Source organism: Stegodyphus dumicola, chromosome 8 (genome assembly GCF_044657685.1).
Source record: "Stegodyphus dumicola isolate Sdum_Otavi_A_Nest chromosome 8, ASM4465768v1".
In the NCBI taxonomy this organism is placed as follows: domain Eukaryota; kingdom Metazoa; phylum Arthropoda; class Arachnida; order Araneae; family Eresidae; genus Stegodyphus; species Stegodyphus dumicola.
Window position 1 is genome coordinate 98115871 of NC_140775.1, and position 21547 is coordinate 98137417.

A 21547-nucleotide genomic window follows, 5' to 3' on the forward strand; every position below is an offset into this window, starting at 1 on the left:
GCGTTAGATGTTGCTATACTTTTTTTTTTTAGTTCATCATATCAATGTTAAATTTTCCTTAACAAAATGACTTGCACATCTTGTTCTTCACTTTATTCTTAAACATCAATTTCTTCTCACTTACGTCACATAAAATTCAACAGCAGAACAACAAATATTTAAAAGCAACATATGTTTGGAATTCCCAATATAGTGTTAAGTATTGTCATTAGATGTTTTTCAGTCAGCCATATCAATGCTCAGTTTTCTTAGTAAAATGACTTTCACTGTTTTGTTTGTCCTTTCATTATAAACTTTTTTCTTTTTATCATCATTTATTAAACATTACTTTCTTCGCGCAATGTTGCATAAAAATTATATATAACATTTAGCTACTTCAAAAGTTTGCTCCATTTAAAAAATTATTTACGATTTAATTTAGAGCCTAATACGAAAGTGTGTGTTCGAAAAAGCTTCCATACACGCCAGACATATTGTAAGCGTATGTTGTGATAATTGGAAATAATATATTTAACTTTGAAGATATTAAGTGAAAACATAAATGAACACAGTTGATCTGTGATTTTCCTGTAGAATTCAACTTTATGATAAAATCTTATTTTAGCATATTTCGGAAAGATACTCTTTATATGAATTATTCAATTTTTTTTAGCCTTAGAGGAAGGGAGAGACATACCATGGAGTTAATGAAAAAATACAAATTCCACCTACTTGATAGTCTACAGGAACGAAAGTCGTAAAATTTTCTATAACATGGGAAATTTACCGCATACGCAGACGCATCTTAATTAAGATTCATGCTGCGAAATCATAAAATAGAACCATAAAATCTTACCCAATTCTTCCCTGCTTTGTAGAAATTTATCCATAAACTTGAAAACCTTCACTCGTACATTGTATCTATTTTAAGGGATTGCGCAAATATTGCATGACGGAAATAATTTCAGATATTGTTGCATTTCATTTTAAAATAAGAGTGTTCATTTAGAATAAAGGGTAAAAATAAGTATATATTCCAAAACTATTACGGTGTGTAACAACTATTGTTTACACTTATGTGTTGTATATGCTAGCAGTCTGCAGATAAGAAAAATGAACATTTTTGACTTGAAAACACAAGCACCTTTTTTTTTTATATTAATGTTTCTAATTCGTCGTTCGCACTAATGTGGACCGTAGAGTTTGCTGATAAATCACTTGCCAGTATCTTTGGAAAGACGAAGACTTTTTGAGCATACAATCGAACCTCCATTATTTGGCATTCACTTTAATGGACGGTCCTTATTAATGGGGAGTTCCTGAACCTCCTTACTCTCCAAATGACAGACTAGCTGACATTCCTGATTACGAAATAACAGTCAAAGCCTTGGTCTTGTGAGTATCTGGGCCCACCAGCGGCCGAGCGGTAAAGTCGCTGAACATTGGTAGTTCGGTCCGAGGTTCGAATCCCGCGAACGGGCTGGCTGCATGGGCGTTTTCGTGGTTTTCCCCATGTGTAACGTGTATACGAGCCAGTTTCCCTTAGAAAGTCCTCCACGAAAGGCATCCCTCCCCTTAGGCAGATAGCCCTCGTGTGCTTTGCCATAATTAAATACACCAACACACCATACTTGTGAGTATCTGCTAACGGAAGTTCCGATTATAAAGTATCCGACTTTTATTTAACTCAGTGGTTACTAAACTCAGCCACTTATTACATTAAAATTTTCAAAAACCAAACAAATGTATAAAAATCAATAGAAAAAACGCAATTTGTTAAAGAAAGAAAGACTGATTCTTCAGATCGAGAGCAAACTGTTTATGGCTAATAAAAGCTATTTGTTATTTACTCATTTATCTTTCAGTTATGTCGTGTTTCAATGGTTTAGCAGAAAGTTTAATTAAAACCAAGGTCCCTTGGGGGTGTCGAGTACCGTTCCGTAGTCTCTGCCATACCCCCTTTTGTAAATCTCTTTGACTAAAGTTGAGAGCGACAGAATATATTTATTTTAAGATTAACAAAAGCAGTCTTCGAGAAGCATTGGAAGCAAGTTTTTTTAATTGTAAATGAGTGAGTGTTTCACAGGATTAAGAAAAAGTGGTACTTAAGTTAGCACTGCTTCCCTTTATCGGACATCAGCTGACAAGGAATGGAAATGCATACACACATTAACGTAAACTGCAGGATGGTTTCAAAAACATCATGAAATGCTTACTTCCATCATCGTTAATTTTTAATTTATTGGAAAAAGGGAGTTGTCGTTGTAGGCTGAAGAAAAAAGAAAAGAAAGCATTGATTACACATATGATAATCATGAAGTGAGAGGTCCATTTGACAGACTAAGTGCAACATTCCTGCTCGCTAGAAATAGAAATTTTGGATTTGGAATTAGGAAGCAATATTTTTTATTTGCTGTTCGCGTGACGTGCAATATATCGAAATTGTGTAAACGAAATGATTTAAGCCTAACAGAAAAAGATAAATTTATTAAAGCGTATGATATATTTGTTAAATACAAAAAAGCAACATTTAAAATGTGAATTTACCAAACAGCATTGAACAATATATTTAAACACAGAAATAAAATTCATAATGAGCTGGATGGAAAAGCGAGAGAAGTTAAAATCGGTCTTCTGAATGGGTTCCAATTTCTAGAGTTCTTTTGACCACAAAAGCTGTAGAATTTGCTCATATTCAAAGAGAAAATTATGTTCCTCTGTGAAAATTTGTGTAGATGCTTCAGCTAAGTGGAAATAGCAGAATAACATTGTTTATCAGAAACTACATGGTCAGAAGCAACGAGCAAATCGTCATTCGGCTTAGAACTGGATAGAGAGGATTTACCCGTGTTTCTAAAAACATAAAAGCCACGTAAAATTTATAACACAGATGTAACTGGTTTGTTTTATAGAGAATTATGGGAGCACAAGTTAACGTTTAGAAGAGGAACAGCAATGGTTTTAGGAAATTAAAAGAACCAGTTACTTAGCTATTAGCGTGTAATATGGATCCAACAATTACGAAGACAGCACTGGTTATTGACACTGGCGAATGTAACTATAACTTTTATGTAAAAATAACTGCAATACATTCCATTATCGTATCAAAAAAAAAAACTGAATAATTTGAATTAGAATATTATTAAGAACACGGTAAGCCCAGACTGTACCGTAGTTTAAGAGTGTACAATACCTGTAGCTATCAAGCACCATTTGAGTTTTGATTAGCAGAAACTTTTATAAATATTTTTCAGAATATGATACCTCCATCTTCCGCCGACAGTATCAAATGAATGCACTTGCGGAGTCACGTAATTTAGATGGCCGTACTGCACATTAACCTGACAGTTACAAAATTCAAGTCTTTAAACACTTAACACTTCCCTTAAACACTTTACCGATTGGAGGTAGGGATACACCTTTGGATTTACGATTGGATGTAAAGGATTTCTTATAAATTTTATGAGAAAATTGAGAGTGGGTCGCGTGAAGTATTGGGTTATGGTGAAATATGAGAGAGCTATTTGTTTTAGAAACGATCTTAACGAAGTATTTTTTTAGCTTTTATCAATGTTACCCCTTGATAGCTTATACTTCACCTTGGTGGAGCGTACTAAAACATGCATTTTTTTTATAGGAATGTAGGGTCTAAAGTGACGGGTTAAGGCAGGAACGCAAAAAAGCGACACGAGAGGAAAATGTGTTTATGTACAAAATCAATGTTAAGTGCTTCTTTGTAGCAATACAGTATTCACAATAAATCTTCAAAATTGCGACCACCAGCAGTAATGCATGCTTGGTAACGTCGCAGAAGGGATTGACGAACATTTTGATAAACGACAGGCATTTCGCACGACTATCCATTGCAGCCGCAATGGATAGTCGTGCAACGACGTCCTCCAGTGAGTCAACGGGAGTCTCGTAAATGATACTCTTCAGATGGCCCCATAAAAAAATCCAAGCTGGATAAATCTGGCTAACGGGGTGGCCATCGAACGGGTCTACTACGGCCAATCCATCTGCCCGGAAATGTCCCATCCAAGTAATTGCGGACCCGCACGTGGTTATGGACTGGTGCACCATCATGCTGGAACCACATGCGATCACGAACGACAGCCGGAACATCCTGCAGCAATTCCGGTAGCACCTTCTTGCAGAAAAATATGATAACATAAGCCATTTGTATGTGCAGGTACGAGATATAGGCCTATGAGGTAGTCGTTAGCAATACTCGCCCATACATTCACGGAGAAGCCGGTTTGGAATGCATATGGACGTGTGCCGTGGGAATTAAATGTTGCCCACACGTGCATGTTGTGGCTATTGAAGATGCCGTCCTGTGAGAAAGTTGCCTCGTCCGTGAATAGGACATCCAATGGGAAATCCGCCTGCGCCGCACACTGCTGCAAGAACCAATGACAGAAATGAACTCGAAGAGGGTAATCTGTCTCTTTGCAAGGCTTGGACTCTCTGCAAATGGTATGGGTGCAAACTATTTTCATGCAATACTCTCCAAACTGTGGAATGACTCAGCTGCAAACGACGTGCAATAGCTCTTGTACTTGTCTGAGGTGATTCATGCACAATGTTCAAGACGGATTCTTCATTGCGAGGTTGTCGTGCACTTCCTCCACTCATAGCGTCAGAGGTGGCTTCAAATGACCTGTTTTCACACAGAGAACGATGCAACCTCTCGAACATTGTGTGCTTCGTCATACGCCTGTTTGGAAACCGTTCCTAGTACGACCGTAGCGCTGCTCTGCCGTTCCCATTAGCAGCACCATACATGAGATGCATGTCAGCTTTTTTCCTGTGCGTAAACTCATCCATCACGCTCGACATCATAGTTTCGAATGATTCTCTGATGCATCGGATCGTGGTTTGTCCGGCTTACTACCGCCCTCTACCGCTGCACTACCAGCCAATCATAGCTGTAGTTCCTATTACTGTTAGTGTTCCCTTTTCTGAACATTTATTGTGAATACTGTATTGCTGCAAAGAAGCACTTTGCGTTGATTTTGTACATAAAAGCATTTTCCTCTTGCGTCGTTTTTTTGCGTTCCTGCCTTAACCGGTCACTTTAGACCTTAAATTCCTATACGAAAAATGCATGTTTTAGTACGCTCCACAACCCCTCCAAGTTTTTTCCATGATCTATGAAACACTCTGTATATAAAGGATAAAAAATTTTGAAAGTTTTAGTATGCCCTTTTTAAATATCAAAACGACCCTTCATTCGATTAAAAATTTGTTTCGAATTTTGAAACTGTAATGAACCTTCTTTAGGCGACTACCTAAGATGACTACCTCTCCATATTGACCACATCAAGCACCACAATGATTTGAACTGAGGGTTGCCGTCTTAGACGGGGTTAATTGTATTAAAATAAAAATATGATATGCTTATTGATTTTTAATGTTACAAATATACCATATTTTAGAAATTGAAGATAATTAATTATATTTCAGAAAGCATATATTACTGAAATTTAATAAATGTAATACATTTCAGAAAGCACGCATTACATTTATTAAATTTTAATCTTCAATGTATAACTTTATAATCATTTTAATCTTCAAATTTATAGTACATAAGTGTTATAAGTGTATACTAAAAAGCATTTTTATACTCTCAGATTACTGAACGTGCAACTGCATTTATCATTTTTCTTTTCAGATGTTTCTCAGACTGGTTGCCGTATATACAAACTACTGAGAACTGGAGAAATATAAATTGTAGTGGAATCTCTTTCATCAGAAATAATGTATTTACTATGTGGTTTAGTTGAAACATTTGTATATTGTATTTTAAATGTGAAGTTAAAGTTTTATACGGAAATAAAATAAAAATATTATTCAGTATTTTGATTGGATTGTTGATTCCTATTTTATTGTTCACTTTCAAACGGGAAAGGTGTCATGATTTGAAGATCGACTAATTTTAACCCTCTGATCGTTACGGGTTTAGCCTTGAAATTTCATTCCTCAAGATGTCATGAATAAGTGATATTTTCTTGATTTTAATTAAAAAATGACTCTTTCATTTTGTACCTTGATTCCTTTTCTTCCAATATATATCCAAACTAAAATCAGATACATTAAAAGCTAGCAGAAATTTTCATGTATAATGAATGTGGAAGGCAACCTTCTGTACGGAATTTTCCGGCCTTAACGCTGAGAGGGTTTTAAAGTCATGCATGATTTTATTCATATGAATAAATTTGTTTCAAGACCCCTTACTTCAGATTTAAACAATTTCTAAGGCCAATAATTCTAACTTAGAAGTAATTTCATTAAATATTAATTTAATGACAGTTCCATTAAATAATTTAGGAATATATATAATCCTTAATTAATATTTTAAAGAATGACTCATTAAAGAGTTTTATTCAAATTTCATGAATAAATGTTGAATTGTTCACAGCTCAATAATAATTTTTCATATAATAATGAGTTTAATTTATTTTAATCAGCAAAGATTGTTCAAAGGAACAGAGTAAACATTTTTCTCCTCAATTATTTTCGCTGCATATAAGCATTTTAATAAATAAATGTTGTAGGTTCCCCTTCATTTAAATCTTCAAATGAAAATTTCCTATTATGGTAGCAAAAGTTTTAAAAAATTTAGTGGTACCTCGGGTATACGTCACTAATCCCTTCCAGATCCTTGGACTTACACTAAGCGAACTTTTCCAATCAGAAAAGGGGGGAGGAATAATAAATTCTTTTAAAACGTTCTGTTATTATGATTATTACACTCTTCAATATTGAAATATAAATGCAGTGAGCAAAATATATACTGTACATAAATGAAGCATTGCACATGATTTTGTACATAAATGTTTTCTGTTATCCAGATCAAAAGCAATTGTCCAACATGCTTTTAACGTCTCTGACTTTTGTTTGACAATCGATTTCATCCCCTTCGCAACGTTAGCCCATTTAATAGATTCCTTATTTTTTACAATCGTACACACCGTCGTACTCGGCATACGGTATACAATATTCCGGATACTCATTCCAACTTCATACATATTACCAATCTCTTTTTTCACCTCCTTGGTGATACTAACAATAAATGCTCTTCGTTAATTGACTCTTTTCATTAACTTTCCTAAAATTTATTCTTAATGCATTTACAAAACATTTATACGAAAAAACATGAAATCTCATTAAAATTCATAGTTATAGTGCGGGTTATTTACTGAATAATAGAACAGGCATACTGCTACTCATAAACAGTCGTAGCATGTCTTAAAGGGCATAAACAAGTTTAATGCATGTAGTAGTGACTCAACTCAATGTGTATGCCAAAGAAATGTCGTATTCTAAAGGTAAATATTTGGTTGCAGACAAGGCGTATACCAAGCTGAACGTACTTAGAAACAGACGTATGCCGAAGTATCACTATATATTTTTGAGATATTAATTTCTTCACGTTCTGCTCCAGCCAACTTTAATTATGCTAAAACAAATATTCATTTTTAGTACATTCTGCTAGAATCACTGCGAGTATACATAAATACATAATCACGATATTTAGTTTTATATATAGACTACAAGTAATTAATATCTGGTTTAATATTTTACTTGTAAAACCTAAACTATTGTTAATGTATGAAAAATCTCATATGCTTTATACAGCAAGAAAACTCTTTACTGTCTCATATAATATGCGATGCCCAATACCATTATAAACTTCATACATGTTAACTAAAGAATTCTATTATAAAGACTTTGTCATTCACACAATAAAGTATACTTCTTAGTTTGCTAGAAAATATTCCGGAAAGTAGTTAAAACTAATTAAATGAAAACTTTAACAGGAACTAGAGCACTGAATGATCAAAATATTAGAGACAGCTTCCTTATAGACAGTTTCCTCCTAATATAATTTTATCAATGCCTGCAAATGCCAAGGCATCAGTTTCACTAGATGTTCGAGTTTTGTTGGAACAAACTGCATGCCACGCCTATTGCAGTATTGTTCCTAGCTCCATGTTAGACAATCCTGGATCCATAGATCGGATGTTGTCTTCATAGTGTCCCTGAATAATTCAACAAAACGTAAACCCACCGGCTTGGAAGCCACTGATGTCTCATAAATAGACTGAGTTGTGTTCATGACAGTAGTCTAGCGCGATGCTGAAATAAGCCTTTTCCTCCGGGATAAACATAATGGTATGGAAGAATGTAGGTGACTACCAGTACTCTGTGATCATATGCAATGTTTAAGGAAATCTGAGTGACACAAAAGAAGACTGTTAACAATATCTTAAAGCTATCATCCCCTTAAACTAGACCAATGTGATAGGATAGGTTGTTTTATTTTGTCGAAGATACAGAATTCTCTGCCGCTCCGAAAAGATTGAATTCTGATGTTCTTAGTACAAGCCAATATCCAGTGTTTGATAATGCTTAGTTAGCAACAGTGCATTACTAGGAGTCTATGCAGTCTAGGATCTTCAGCAGACATCATTCCTTCTGCGGTTTAACATTCCATGCAGCTCCAGAATTTTAGATATAATTTGAGTCATCGTACTTCTGTATTTGGTTTGGACTAGCCTCGAGATTACAAGCCTATTCACATGAAAGGCATATGAGCAGTTGCCATATACTCGGTGGATACTGATGCATCCACTAATGTTGACCAAGTACAGAAACTTTGACAGAATTACCTTTGAAAATTCTGCAGTTATCGATTGCCACATCAAAAATAGAAAGATCTATCTTGCGTCCGTAACAGAAGTCGTTAATCGATATTTATCACGTTTTGATTGCAATATGTTTTCGAAAAATTCAAATTTGTGCGTTATATAAGCTGCGTTTGGTTTTCGCCTATTGTACCATTGCTCTCAGGAGGAGTCAGTATACTGTTCCCATCCCCACTGTTTCTAACATTTTGTCATGGAAAATAAAGTAGGAAATATCCACAAACAAACTTCAATAAAATTATTTTAATATTCGTGATTTATTGAAACAGTGTGTAATTTGCATACCTTTTCTGAAACCGAGATGGTTACCTATCAAACTCTCGCAAGTAATGAGAGACCATCAGAAGACTTGAGACGGTAGGCACCTAAAATGACAAAATAACATATAAATAATAATAATACATATAATTGTCTTATAAGATTACACGAGAAACAAACTAAAAATCGCTGTGTGAAAACGAAATATTTCCTTTGCAAAAAATAGTTTATTTTCTACAAAACTTAATTACACATTATTTCTTGTTTTGAGATACCACTTAATAGTTTTCAAATTTTTATTCCAGAAGCTCATCAAAACTGTTTTAAATTATGTAACAAATATAAAGACAGAACACTCGGCCATGGGAGGCAAGTAAAAGAAACCTCCATTCTTATTTCTATTCTCTTAACTCAAAGGCCGTTTAACTACCATTTATCCTCAATCAATAACATGAAATTGATCTTAAATTTCTCTCTGAAAAACTGCGCGTATTATAATTGCAGTTAATTTAAAAAATGCCTAGCTTCCCTCTAGTGGAACATTTCCAAGCTGTCTGTATTACTTATGAATACAGTTTGTTTTAAAACCAAAAAATAGTTTAGACTTATAAGGGGTGGAGATCTCTGTTCTCACAGATTTTAGATATTTTTTGCTAAAATATCTTCCATATCTTCATGGTGGAATCTGTTATACAACATTCTAAACCAAAGTACTATATCCAGGAATAATGATCATTTTCCTTCAATAAGTCTATGAAGTATCAGACATTTTCTTGGTAGGTCTCGGCATCTATGGTTTTTTTCAAAAAAAAGTGGCCTGACAATTCGTCTCTTTGATATCACTAACCTTGACCTGATGAAAAAGCGACTCCATAAATAAATGCAATTTTTCAGAGTTCCATATTCGGTAATTTTCGCCCGAATATATTACCTTCAATAAAACCATGGTTTATAAAAAATGCCTAATTAAAAATGGAACTGTCTCAACGAATGAAGTACTTACAAAACAACAATCAGCATGCATTATGACAGAGTTTGTAGAGACATTAGGTATTTTTGAAAGCAATAGAGATGAAAAATGAGCAGTGCCCTCGCCGGGACTCGAACCACGGACCTCTCGATACGTGCTGAGCATGCTGACCACTACACCACGAAGGCATGCTAAGAAGGTGGGAGAAATACTTTATATTTAAAGAGAGATTAGGTATTAGGGGATCTCAAGACGGTTAGTGTGAAGGAGTGACACCAGTTCTGCCAATGGCGATGTGTTGGTGCTTCCCACACTTAGTCTTGTCCTGTCCTGGGTATTAGGAAAACTAATCGCTAGATCCTGGTGGTGGAGAATCATCATCCAATTAGTGTTTTCAACGTTTTTAATTAATATCTCGGCTGACTCGTACAGAGATATAGTACAACGATGGGAATGGTCGATGGAAATGGCTTCCCACAAAGTTTTGAAATCGAGAATAATGTATTTAAAATTTGACCTTATTTTTATTTCATTGCAAAACTTCTAAATTTTTTATTAACAAACTCTGCCATTTGAAAGCGAGCAGTGGCAACACTTCTCGAAATAAAGCAGATTTTTATCTCCAGCGTGCGAGACTGTTGCCACTCGGAGAAATGAGGGCAAAAATTAGCCGTTTTCGGAGTTTTTAATTAGTATCTCTGGTTTTAGCTTTTTTAGGTCGGAAAGCCTCTCCCAGGACCCCAAAAAGAATTGTAGAAAGTTGGTGACGATAGCTATAGTAGTGATTGAGTTCATCGCGAGCAAACAAACATAAAGGCATTCTTATTTATGTAGAGAGATTGTTGCACATTGGTTTATATAGTATCTGTTATAGTAACCAGTTGTATGGCGCAGACAACCGTATGAGATTTTGTAGCAAAATGTTTCCTTCCAGCCTTCATTAAACAACTTCTATGAACTAAGTTTTCTACATGTTATGCCTCGAATAAGAAAAGGAAATGCTTAACAGTAAGCTTCGATACTCGACGGAGGCAGGATAGTTGCCTATCGAAAGTGTAGATTATCTTTCCGTGATATCGCCGGGCGCACTGGTCGACATCAAACCACTGTCATGCGACTATGAAATGGATTGCTGAGGGTCATACTGAACGGTATGCAGAATCTCAACGCCCTTCCATGACTAACGCCACAGAGGACAGACATATTGTGAGGTCATCCCTGCAAAACCGTATGACCACATCACGGACCATTAGTCAAGAAATGGGCATGTTTGTAGCACGCCCAGTATCAGCTCGTAAGGTGCGTCGATATTTGCATCAGCGTGGACTATCAGCAGGGTGACCATTATTTCGTCTTCCCTTGGCAATGCAGCATAGAAAGTGATAGTTGATAGTTGATAGTTGACGGGGGACGTGTGCACCATCCCTTTACCGTACAGGGCCGAACGACAAAGCTGGGTACAGGAGTGACAAAATGTCGCGTTTTCAAACTATTCCCGATTAACGTGCAGTATATTGATGGCCATATACATGTCTGGAGTGTCCCAGGAGATCTCATGTCGCCTGTTTGCATTCGATACCGGCCTACGGGCCTTGCACCAGGCGTGATGGTTTGGGCAGCCATTGGTACACGACACGCATATCTCTAGTTCGGATCGACGGTAATTTGAACGCAGGTGTGTACATTTCTGACATCTTATGTCTAGTGGTTGTGCCCTATCTTTGAGGCCCCAAACGCCATGTTCGAACAAGATAATGCAAGACAACATGTTGCAAGTCGTTTTCTGACCTTCCGCGATACACAAGGTATTCGTTTGCTGCACTAGACTGCACGGTCTCCAGATCTGTCACCCATTGAAAACATCTGGTCATGGGTTGCTGAGAGACTGGCCCGCTACTCTTCTCCAGCTAATACGGTTGATGAAGTGTGGCATAGACTTAAAGCAGCATGGAATGAGCTGCGCATTTCTGTCATCCAAGACCAGTTTGACTCCATGCTTTTAATGGGGTAAGGGCCAGAGGTGGCCGTTGTTTCTACTAATTTCGCACCCATTATAAATTTCTGAAATGCTTACAAATTTAATCATTTTGTCTTCATGCCTTTCTGTGTACGTGCAATAAATATCTCTTTTGTATTTGCTTTCCTTCATGTTGTTATTGCACGCATTCTGTGAAGCTTCTGTGAGCTTGCACACGCCGTTGTGATTTATTCACGGCAAGAACTTGAAAGAGACTGTAAAGTAAAAACTATAGTTACTTCCGTTAAACGCTCCTCTCTTCTTAGATTAGAAATGAGTGCAGAATATTTTATTATTAAAACATATTAGTTCTATACGGAATATTTTAAGTAACCGCAGATTTGAAAAATTAACATGGTCTTATTCTAGGGTTGCAATGGCATGGTTAACATCATCACCTCGTCACAAATGGGAAACTTTCATCGCTAACCGAACTTCGTAAATTTTAAGAGGTTTTGCAGAGATTTCATTAGAATTAGATTTCATCGGAATTTAAAGCAGCAGATGTTGCTTCTGGAGGAGTTTACCCAGAACAGCTTGTAATAAATCTACTGTGATGGCAGGACTGCAGTGGGTTAAGAAGCCCCTTCAGCTTAGCTGAGTTTTAACCAGCATACTGAGGATTAAGGGATAAAGAAACGATTAATACGAAATTTTTATTTCCTACTGGTTTGGAAAACGAAACTTTGGGTATTTTTTAAATAATACAGCTTCCTTATCAAAAGGTGTTCGAATTCTTTGCTATTGCAAAAGATTTGAAAATGTCAAGGTATAAATCTGTTTGCCAAGTTGTAATACTTTCCACCCACAACTGCATTAGAACAGACATAAGCATTAAGGCGTTTAATATCATGGATGCTACAAGTGTATTTTAAAGATGGCATAAATTTATTAATTTCCAAGAAACCTTTGAAAAACAGTGCATTGGCAGCACTGAGGGCTTTCTTGGAAGACGATCTGTTGCGTGTGGAAGGTCGAACATATATTTCTAAGTTAAATTATGATGGAAAGCACCCGTTAATTATTCCATTTTCTAGTAGATTGAGAGAACTTTTCATTAAGCAATATCATATTACACTCTTATATGCAAGATTTTCAGTGTTAGATTACATTGTAAAGCAAAATTATTAGATTATTAGAGCAAAGAAGCTCATTAGAATTTCATCGCAAAATGAGTAGTTTGTATTAGATATAAAGAGAATACGTCTACTCAGGTAATGGGTAATTTGCCAGTATCTATAATACAGTTATAAAGGCCACTTATCAACTATGCAGAACCAGCATATATCGACGATGCAGGATTTGAAGTTTAGCAAAAGACGTGGTGCAAGGATTATTGAGGGCTAGGTTGCACTATTCGTTTGCATGGCAACAGAAGCTGTTCACTTAGAAGCCGCATCAATTTTAACAACCGATTCCTTTATTGCTGCATTGAAGAGATTTGCTGCGCGTAGAGGTGTACCACGACACATTTTCAGTGATAATGTGACTAATTTTACTAGAGCGAAGAGAAAGTTTTCTGAAGTGTAAATAAATAGCTTTAAGGAATTAAGTAAGTAATAATAATTTAATTCTTTTTGGCCATTTTTTACATTCCGTGGCATACAATTTCTGCTACCTCTGCACACTTCGGTGGTATTTAGGAAAGTACAATAAAGTTTTCTCTACATAAATGTTATAAGAGACAATATACTTGCATTTAAAGGTTAAGTAACTTTACTTGAGGAAATATGGGTTATTCTAAATTCTAGACTTCTTCAGATGAATCAAATTCAGATGTACTAACTGCTTCTAACTTTCCTTGTAGGAGACACTGTTACAGGTGTTCCCGAATATAGCTGTATTAGCTGTTAGGACCTCGGCTGCAGATAGAAACTGCTGCAACAAAAAAAAAAAAAAAAAAAAAAAAAAAAAAAAAAAAAAAAGCAGAAATAAGAGATAGTACAGTTGAATACCTACATTCTTTGGAGTCTAGATTAAAATGGACAAGGAATCGACCGAATCTGAAAGTTGTTGACATTGTTCTATTGAAAGGTGAATCTTTTCCAGCTACTTGGATATTGAAAAGAATGGTAGAGGTATATCCAGGACAGGATGGATTTGTTCGTGTATCAAAAATTCAAACAAATCAAGCCGTGCTCCACAGCTGCATAAACCAATTGAGCCTCTTGATCAAGTGTCAAGAATCCAATTCTTTAGGGTGGGAGTGCCGCATGAAAGTTAACTTGGTGTGTCGCTTGGGATCGATGCCTATGTTTCCTGTGGAATTCCGCTTGGGCTTTATGTCTGTAATTTTCTCTATAGCTAATTCTAAACTGATGTCTAATATAATTACAAATTACAAATAGTATTACAAGTTAACCTGTTTAATAGTATTAGGAATAGCCAAGCTGCTGTCACTGTATTGCTACTGTTCCAGAAAAGCCAAGTACTGGCTTTACTGCAAGTCGCACACAGCTGCGGAACTGCTGAGGCTTTCACAATAACGTAATGAATTTTACTTTAGTTCTCATCTATATCAACCATTCTCCAGTAGTCAAGAAAGTTGTGATTCTCCACATGCGCCGTATAGTGAAAGATGACCAAGAAAAAGGATCACGTATTCTGCTAACTTTCTAAAAGCTATTATTTTTGCTTAAAAACGCAATGGATTGAACTGAAGATATATTATCTATGTGATGGATACAATGATGCTTATGGTGAAATGAAGAAGGACAACATTCACGCAGATAAGTCTCGAGCAAAGACTTCGAAGAACTGCTACAAAATTTTGAAACGGATTTCTAATTTCCTTAATATACGTAGGTTATCCTTAAGTGAAATAAAAGTATTTTTTACTTAAACCTTACAATAAAAATAATAGGAAAGTATAATAAAAATGAAATTCTTGTATAAAAGTATACCGCAGAAGAGTATATTTAAATTACGCTGGATAAAAAGCTAACTTTAGTTTTATTAGCTCAAAAGGGGTTATTAGTTTATTAGCTAAAAGAGGCTAAAAATGTGTTATAAGCCATCTTACCAAGAAAACTGAACATTGATAGGCTGAACTAAGAAAAGACTGAAAAAAAAATAGGAAAATATATGCCAACATTTAGAACTGAATCAAGAATTCTAAACATATGCTCCTATGCTGCTTTTCGATGTTTGTGATTTTGCTGCTGAGTTGTATATGGCATAATTACGAAAAAAACGATGCTCAATAATAAAAGTAAAAAAGGGAAAAAGAGGTCCGGTGGCGCAGTGGCTAGCGCATCGCGCAGCAGCACCACAGGTCCGAAGTGCGTAATGGCAGACCGCACATTGAGTTGAACAGTGTTAAACGAATGTTGCATACTGCGCATGCCCAGAAAACAATTTGGCGTAATTACTATGTTGGCGCGATTTGAAAAGAAGATAAATACGGTATATGGTAGACGTATCGCCATCTAATTGTAAACAAATCTGGCGTTTAAATCTTCGTAGAGTATAATGTAAATGTAAATTAATTACTGTGTTAAAATACTATTTTTTGCTGTACTGCTCAAACAACTAGAAAGCTGAAATTATTGCGAAGTAATATGAAGCAGTGCTTACATTCAAAATGTAAAATATAATACTTATGAAATTCTGCACATTCCTTTGGAACTATACAAATTTTTGTTCAGAAAAAGACTGAAATTTAGGATATATTAGTTGAAAATTTATTCATTATACTTTTAAGCAATAAAAACAATTCAGGATTTACCATACGTTCCATTCGTACATACATAAAGAAACACTGAGGAATATAACATATGCTTGCAAATAACACTGAAGGAATTTTACAATTCTTTAATGCTACTTATTAAATTCTTTGAAATGAGAAAATAAAAGCGCGAATATACGCTAACAAACTAAGCGAGATACTCCAGTTTACAATTACTGAATTATAACGTGTAAACAAATTACATTTAAATAACGAATTATTACGAACATATGTTAACAAATATTAAATGCACTGTTATTGACAAATTAAAACGAAACATATATTAGAAAAATAAGCAAGTGCAATCGGCATGGACGTTAAAATAACTAATAAGCAAAGTTCCACAACATTGCAATTTTAAACATCACTCGAACACACTCGACAGCCATGGAGATCACGAATAAGCTAACGTAGAGTTGCTTAGTCGCCAATATTTCTCCCCGCGCCAAAGGTACACCATCAAGCATGCGCAATAAGCGAAATTCGCTTAACACTGTTCAACTCAATGTGCGGTTTGCCATTACGCGTCCGGGGTTCGATTAAATCGGTCCGGGGTCGATAAAATGAGTCCAAGTTCGCTTGGGGACTAAACACTGGGGGTCCTGCGACAAGTTGACCACTTGTTCAGGGCATATGCTTACGCACCCCGGGGCTTACAGTTCAAGAAAGCAGATTTTTGGGCACTGCAGGCCTTGTCCCATTAGAGCTGTTACGCCACTGAGTTTTAAAAAGAGGAATAAAGCAGGAGTGAGTACAACAGCAGACTGGTAGACTGCGAGTTCAAGTGAGAGCTTAAAAAAACTTTTGGGTGACTGTTAATATCTGAAACCTTTCGGTGGGTTTTTCCACAAGTTAATTAGAAATGGGTTACGTATTTAATCAAAAAAAAATTATAATTATATTTTAGCAGGAAAGAAATCCTTCTTACATTTTATTTTATGTAGATAAAAATAATATATTTTCATCTCGATAATAAATGCTGAAATAATCGTCAATAACCAGAAAAATAAAATCTATCCACTTGCATTACGTTAAATAGTTATTCGGTTAACGAAGAAAACGCAAACCCAATTATCCTAACTTTTCTAACATCGGGATGGATTTCGATTCCAGTTAGTTCGGATATTTGATGTTCTGCTGTACTATAATGAAAGGCTTTTAATAGTATCAGTTGCATTTCTTAAAAGTTATCAATGACAGAAACGAAAAGAATAAACAGCCACCTTACATTCACTCAAGCTTCTTAAATACGCAAAACCATTAAACCGCGGATTGGTTTTTCAAACTTAGACGGGCACTTCGTGGGCAAGCAGTAGGGGGATGAGAGGGATGAACATTTTTAATCTTTCTTATGCTCTCTACCCCTTCTCCCAACCCTCAATTCCCTTAATTCTTTTCCACCCCCACCCCATTCCATGCAGGAGAGCAACGTATTTTTATTTTTTGGTCGGATCAGAGTCAGATGAAGTTGGTGGGACGTCAATTAGGGAGACACTGATACGCAAACCAAAAATATGAATCGCTTTTAAAGGGGACGTATAAAAACTGCAGATATTCCCGATGGTTTCACAGATTGCTTGAATTTCTATGATTTTAATGCAACGCAAAGAAGATGTTTTAGTCGATTATTTTAATGTTTAATATACCGCATTTTTTATTATAAAGGCCACCTTTTTCCGCATTAACTAGAAATGGGTTACGTCATAGAATCAATGGTATTTCTTAATCGCACTTTTTAATTACTAATTACTTTGAAACGTATTAGTACCCAAATTACTAATTACTTTGAAACAATTAGTTTTTTTTTTCAAAACTGACATACTATTGCTGTTAATGGTTCGAAAACGACTGCTAAAAAATTATTTATTATACATCTTAAATTACCACGCTGCACATCTTAAAAACCAATGCAATCTCACCAGTATGTAGTTTATCGGCATTTAGTATTGCATACCTCTGTTTTCACATATGAGGAAGATTTAAGATGTTATTTAAATTTCTAACTTGGCACTAAAATGTAATAATGCTCAAACTAAATATCATATAAAATGTTTGGTATGCCATTAGATCAAATTAGACGCTTTAATTTCGGGATGTTTCCTCGTGTGTACTTCTTTAAGCCAGAAAACACACGAAAATATACACAATTATAAAAGTGCTAGTTATTCAGATATAATAGATCTTTTTTGTGCAAGAAATGGGAGTTAAAAAAACATATAAGTGATTGTTAAATGGAACTCAAACGTAGAGTTATCTAACATCATTATACGTAATCTGGAAAACACGGGACAATATAAAATCTTATAAATAATCAGAATAGAATAGAAATATGTTTGAATATCTGATGCTTTAAACAGTGGTGAGACTTTCATGAACGAGATCAAAAACAGTAAGGAAGAAATTAGTAGTCACAATATATGTTAATTTCTAGAACTGCCTCTTACTTTTGTCTCTCATAGCAAAAGAAATTGTTCCAGGTCTAGCAGTTATGCTTACAAATAGTACATTTATAATTTACAACCAAAATTTTGTGATTCATTATTCATAATAATGCGACCTCGCAATGATGCAATTAAGGCGCAGTGGATTCTATCATGTATAAAAACTTGCAATGATTTACAATCCACTTTAAATAATAAATTCCAATCTAATTAGGCCTTGCGGACAGGGAAAAAAGAAAAGAAATGAACAAGAAAGAAAACGAGGTAGCAATTCGATCTTTCAAGATTCCGGTCTAACACATGAAAGAATCCTTCTTAATTAAAATACGAATTTTATGCCTTCTTCCTCTCATTTTTTACATTCTGTCGCAGAACGTCCTATAGTAGTAATGTACGAGGGTTGTTCAATTAATTCTCAGAAAAAAATTAATTCTCGGTTTTAAAAATGAATGGCAAAACTTATCGACAAATCTATGCTGTCACCATCAAAGTAATTTTCTCGCGTCTCAACACACCTAGTGTTGTCCAACTCTACAAAGCAAGCAATCATTTGTTTCGGAGTGGTGCTGTGAAGCAATCCTCGTCGTGTTTTCTTTAACGTCCTTGATGCCGTGGAATCGTTTCTCTTTCAAGATGTCTTTCAAAAATAAAAGTAGCAAAGAGCAAGATCAGGCGAGTACGGGGAATGAAGACTACTGGATTTTCTTTTTTTAAATCTTTTTTCTCTGCCGTAAAATTTTGATACTACTGCTGACAAGTGATATAATAGCGCAGACTACAATATGGCACAGCATTAATGGTGCAGCATCATAATGGTGTAGCATTATAATGGTGCAGACTACAATTTTCCAACGTTTTCTGCTGACAAAAACTGGTAAGCGTTGTAAGACTATATATTGTGATTCGTCAGTCATGGTTCACTTCGGAAGCATTAATTTCAGTAGTTTTTCTCTCATTTCAAATGAAGGACTCTTAAAGAATGAGGATTTTCCCTCACAGACATTTGACAGTTTCTTGAAGCGCGAATACTGCATTAATATCGTTATGTGAATCATTGCATACTTGCCGATATTAAGTTCTGATATCGCAAATTTTTCCCATTTTAAAACAAAAACGAACAAAAATTTATTGCTTCTTTGATTTCTCATTATGACCAGCGTAATCGTTCATTTAACTTCTTTGACAGAATTCTGAGATGTTGCCATATATCTACTGGAAATATTTCATCAATAGCTAACGAAGCAATTTTTAGAGTTAAAAAGAATCTGTCAGGAAATTCAATGAAGAGCCTCTGTATATATTTGGTAGGTGTTATGAGCAACAGTACCTGCTGTCACACTTTCATTTGCAAATATTTTTCCCACAACGGCGGGCTCTAGCCATTTACAAGCATTGGCCACAACTAAGGCCAGAACTGGTGAGCACCTACTAATGTACCACCGATGCCTCCTATGAAAGGACGGACAAACTACATCCATGCTTTCTCCGAAGTTCGAGCCCGAGCCCTTCGGTAAGGCAAATCAGTGTCACTAACCACTTATCCGTCTGGGCGGCTTATTTACAATATAATTGACCTCAAAATATAAGACTATATGGGATTACATTTTATACGAGTATTAAAAAAATATCTGTTTGTGAAGGACAGATAAGTTTCTTTTACAATGCAAGAGAGAGGATTTTAGATTTTCTTTACCATATTTCCGAAATCCTTCTCGACAGGTTGTGATAAAGAAAAGGAGACAGGAGACCTTCGGATATGTCTCCTAAAGTTTTTCTTCATCTTTCTTGTGGAATAATTCATTCGTCCCTTTTGATGCACCCTCGGTAATGTGTTAAAAAAAGCGTCGATATGGATTCAGCTATACTGCTTAACAAACAAAGTGTCCCACTGGTTAGAGACAATACTACGTGAAAATAAAACATTTACTTCGGAAGGTAATACTGTTACTTCCATAAATCTATTTCGACTCAACTGAAATTAAGCCATTACATTTTAATTGTTCTTAAAAAATGTAATTACTTTTACGTTAGTGTTAATAAGTTACATATTTATTGAAATGGAATTTCACATTAGTACAAGGAGTTTCATAAACTACCAGGTTTACTTTTACATAAAGAACATGATATCCCGTAATTACCGCACTTACAGGATAGTTTTTAATGAAATAACTGTTTTGTGCCTTTATATGTTGCGAGGTTTTATTTGGTAATTAGTGCTGAAACTGGTAATTAGTTCAATAACCCCAACAGACGTAAAGCGAATTACCGCTATGTCTGAAGGAACTGCACAGTCTTGAGAAGATTTAAATAACATTTTTATTTAAAAAGAATTCAGAACATAAACCTCAGGCTCTTGTACTATCAATATCAGTCACAGCACCTGGTGATGCAACTAAACAGAACAGTCAAATTTAAATTGAATGTGGAACATTAGTCAAATACTGCACAGTTAAATATTACTCGAAGCTGGCTCAGTAATTTAAAAAAATCAAAATGCCGGTAGCGTTAAAATCAAAATGCCGGTAGCGATGTAATGCAAAGCCGAATAATAAAATTACAGCTATCAGAGCCGGCAGGAAACTAACACGTAATGTGCATACGAAGCCAGAAAACACACTCGAATCTTAAAATCGAAAAATCATAGTTTAATCTCTGGTCATCTCATGTACATTCCGATAAGGAAACATTATTGTAAAGACCAAAATGATTAAAAGTTGTTAATTCAAATAACTTTACAATGTTATAATTTTAAATCAGTCTTTTGGGACTTATAATTAATTTATTTTTCTGTTTTCTTTTTAATAAACTTATTCGGTTGGCCAGATTGTCCTAGTGTCTCACAGATTACAGAAACTGGCTGTTTGGAGGAATCTGATAATCGGGTTCTGTATTTTATGTTCGTTTTACTGAAAAATATATTTCCTGTGGAATAAAGCATCTCATATTTAAAAATTATTTTGAATTATAAATTATTAAAAGAAATTAAATATTGCAATATTCAGCTATAAATAGTTAACTTAAAACAGTTTCAACCAATTTCGTCTCCCCTAGTAAGCACTTCCATAAATATACCTCGTCATAAAGGAGCTAAAACTTTCACAAAAGTCATCCACAGCTCAAATGGACATAAAATCTTCGTAAATATGCCTGTACCTTTATGAAAAATCGTTTTTTAACTCAGAAAAGCAATTTCCGGTAAGGAGGAGGCACCTTTGAGACGCCGCTAAAGTAGGATTTCATGTGGTTTGATAATTTAGCGTAACAAATTAAAATCCTACTTACGTAGTGGGGCCTGACTTCCAAAAACGTTCCCCTTTTTCTTATAAGTGCCTGTCTTCATGAAGGTGTGTATAATTTTATGAAAATTTCTTTTTTCAAATTAGAAACTTAATTTCATAAGCTCCGCCAATTGTTTTTTCTAATAGTGGTCAGTTTGCATAA

The 21547-nt window shown here is 35.2% G+C and overlaps 1 protein-coding gene and 1 long non-coding RNA gene across 4 annotated transcripts in view; one reads left to right on the plus strand and one right to left on the minus strand.

Moving 5' to 3' along the window:
- The window catches only part of LOC118206098 (uncharacterized), a 223274-nt gene extending 217433 nt beyond the window's left edge, over positions 1-5841 (plus strand). The window contains exon 5 of the long non-coding RNA XR_015042684.1: positions 5657-5841. This is a non-coding gene — a long non-coding RNA (uncharacterized LOC118206098). The remainder of the gene's footprint in view (positions 1-5656) is intronic.
- LOC118193851 (uncharacterized) overlaps positions 1-21547 on the minus strand; it is a 333808-nt gene that overhangs the window by 181951 nt on the left and 130310 nt on the right. For all 3 annotated transcript variants that reach the window (XR_015042681.1, XR_015042682.1, XR_015042683.1), the window contains one exon: positions 8979-9058. The gene's annotated coding sequence lies outside the window, so the exon portion shown is untranslated. The remainder of the gene's footprint in view (positions 1-8978; positions 9059-21547) is intronic.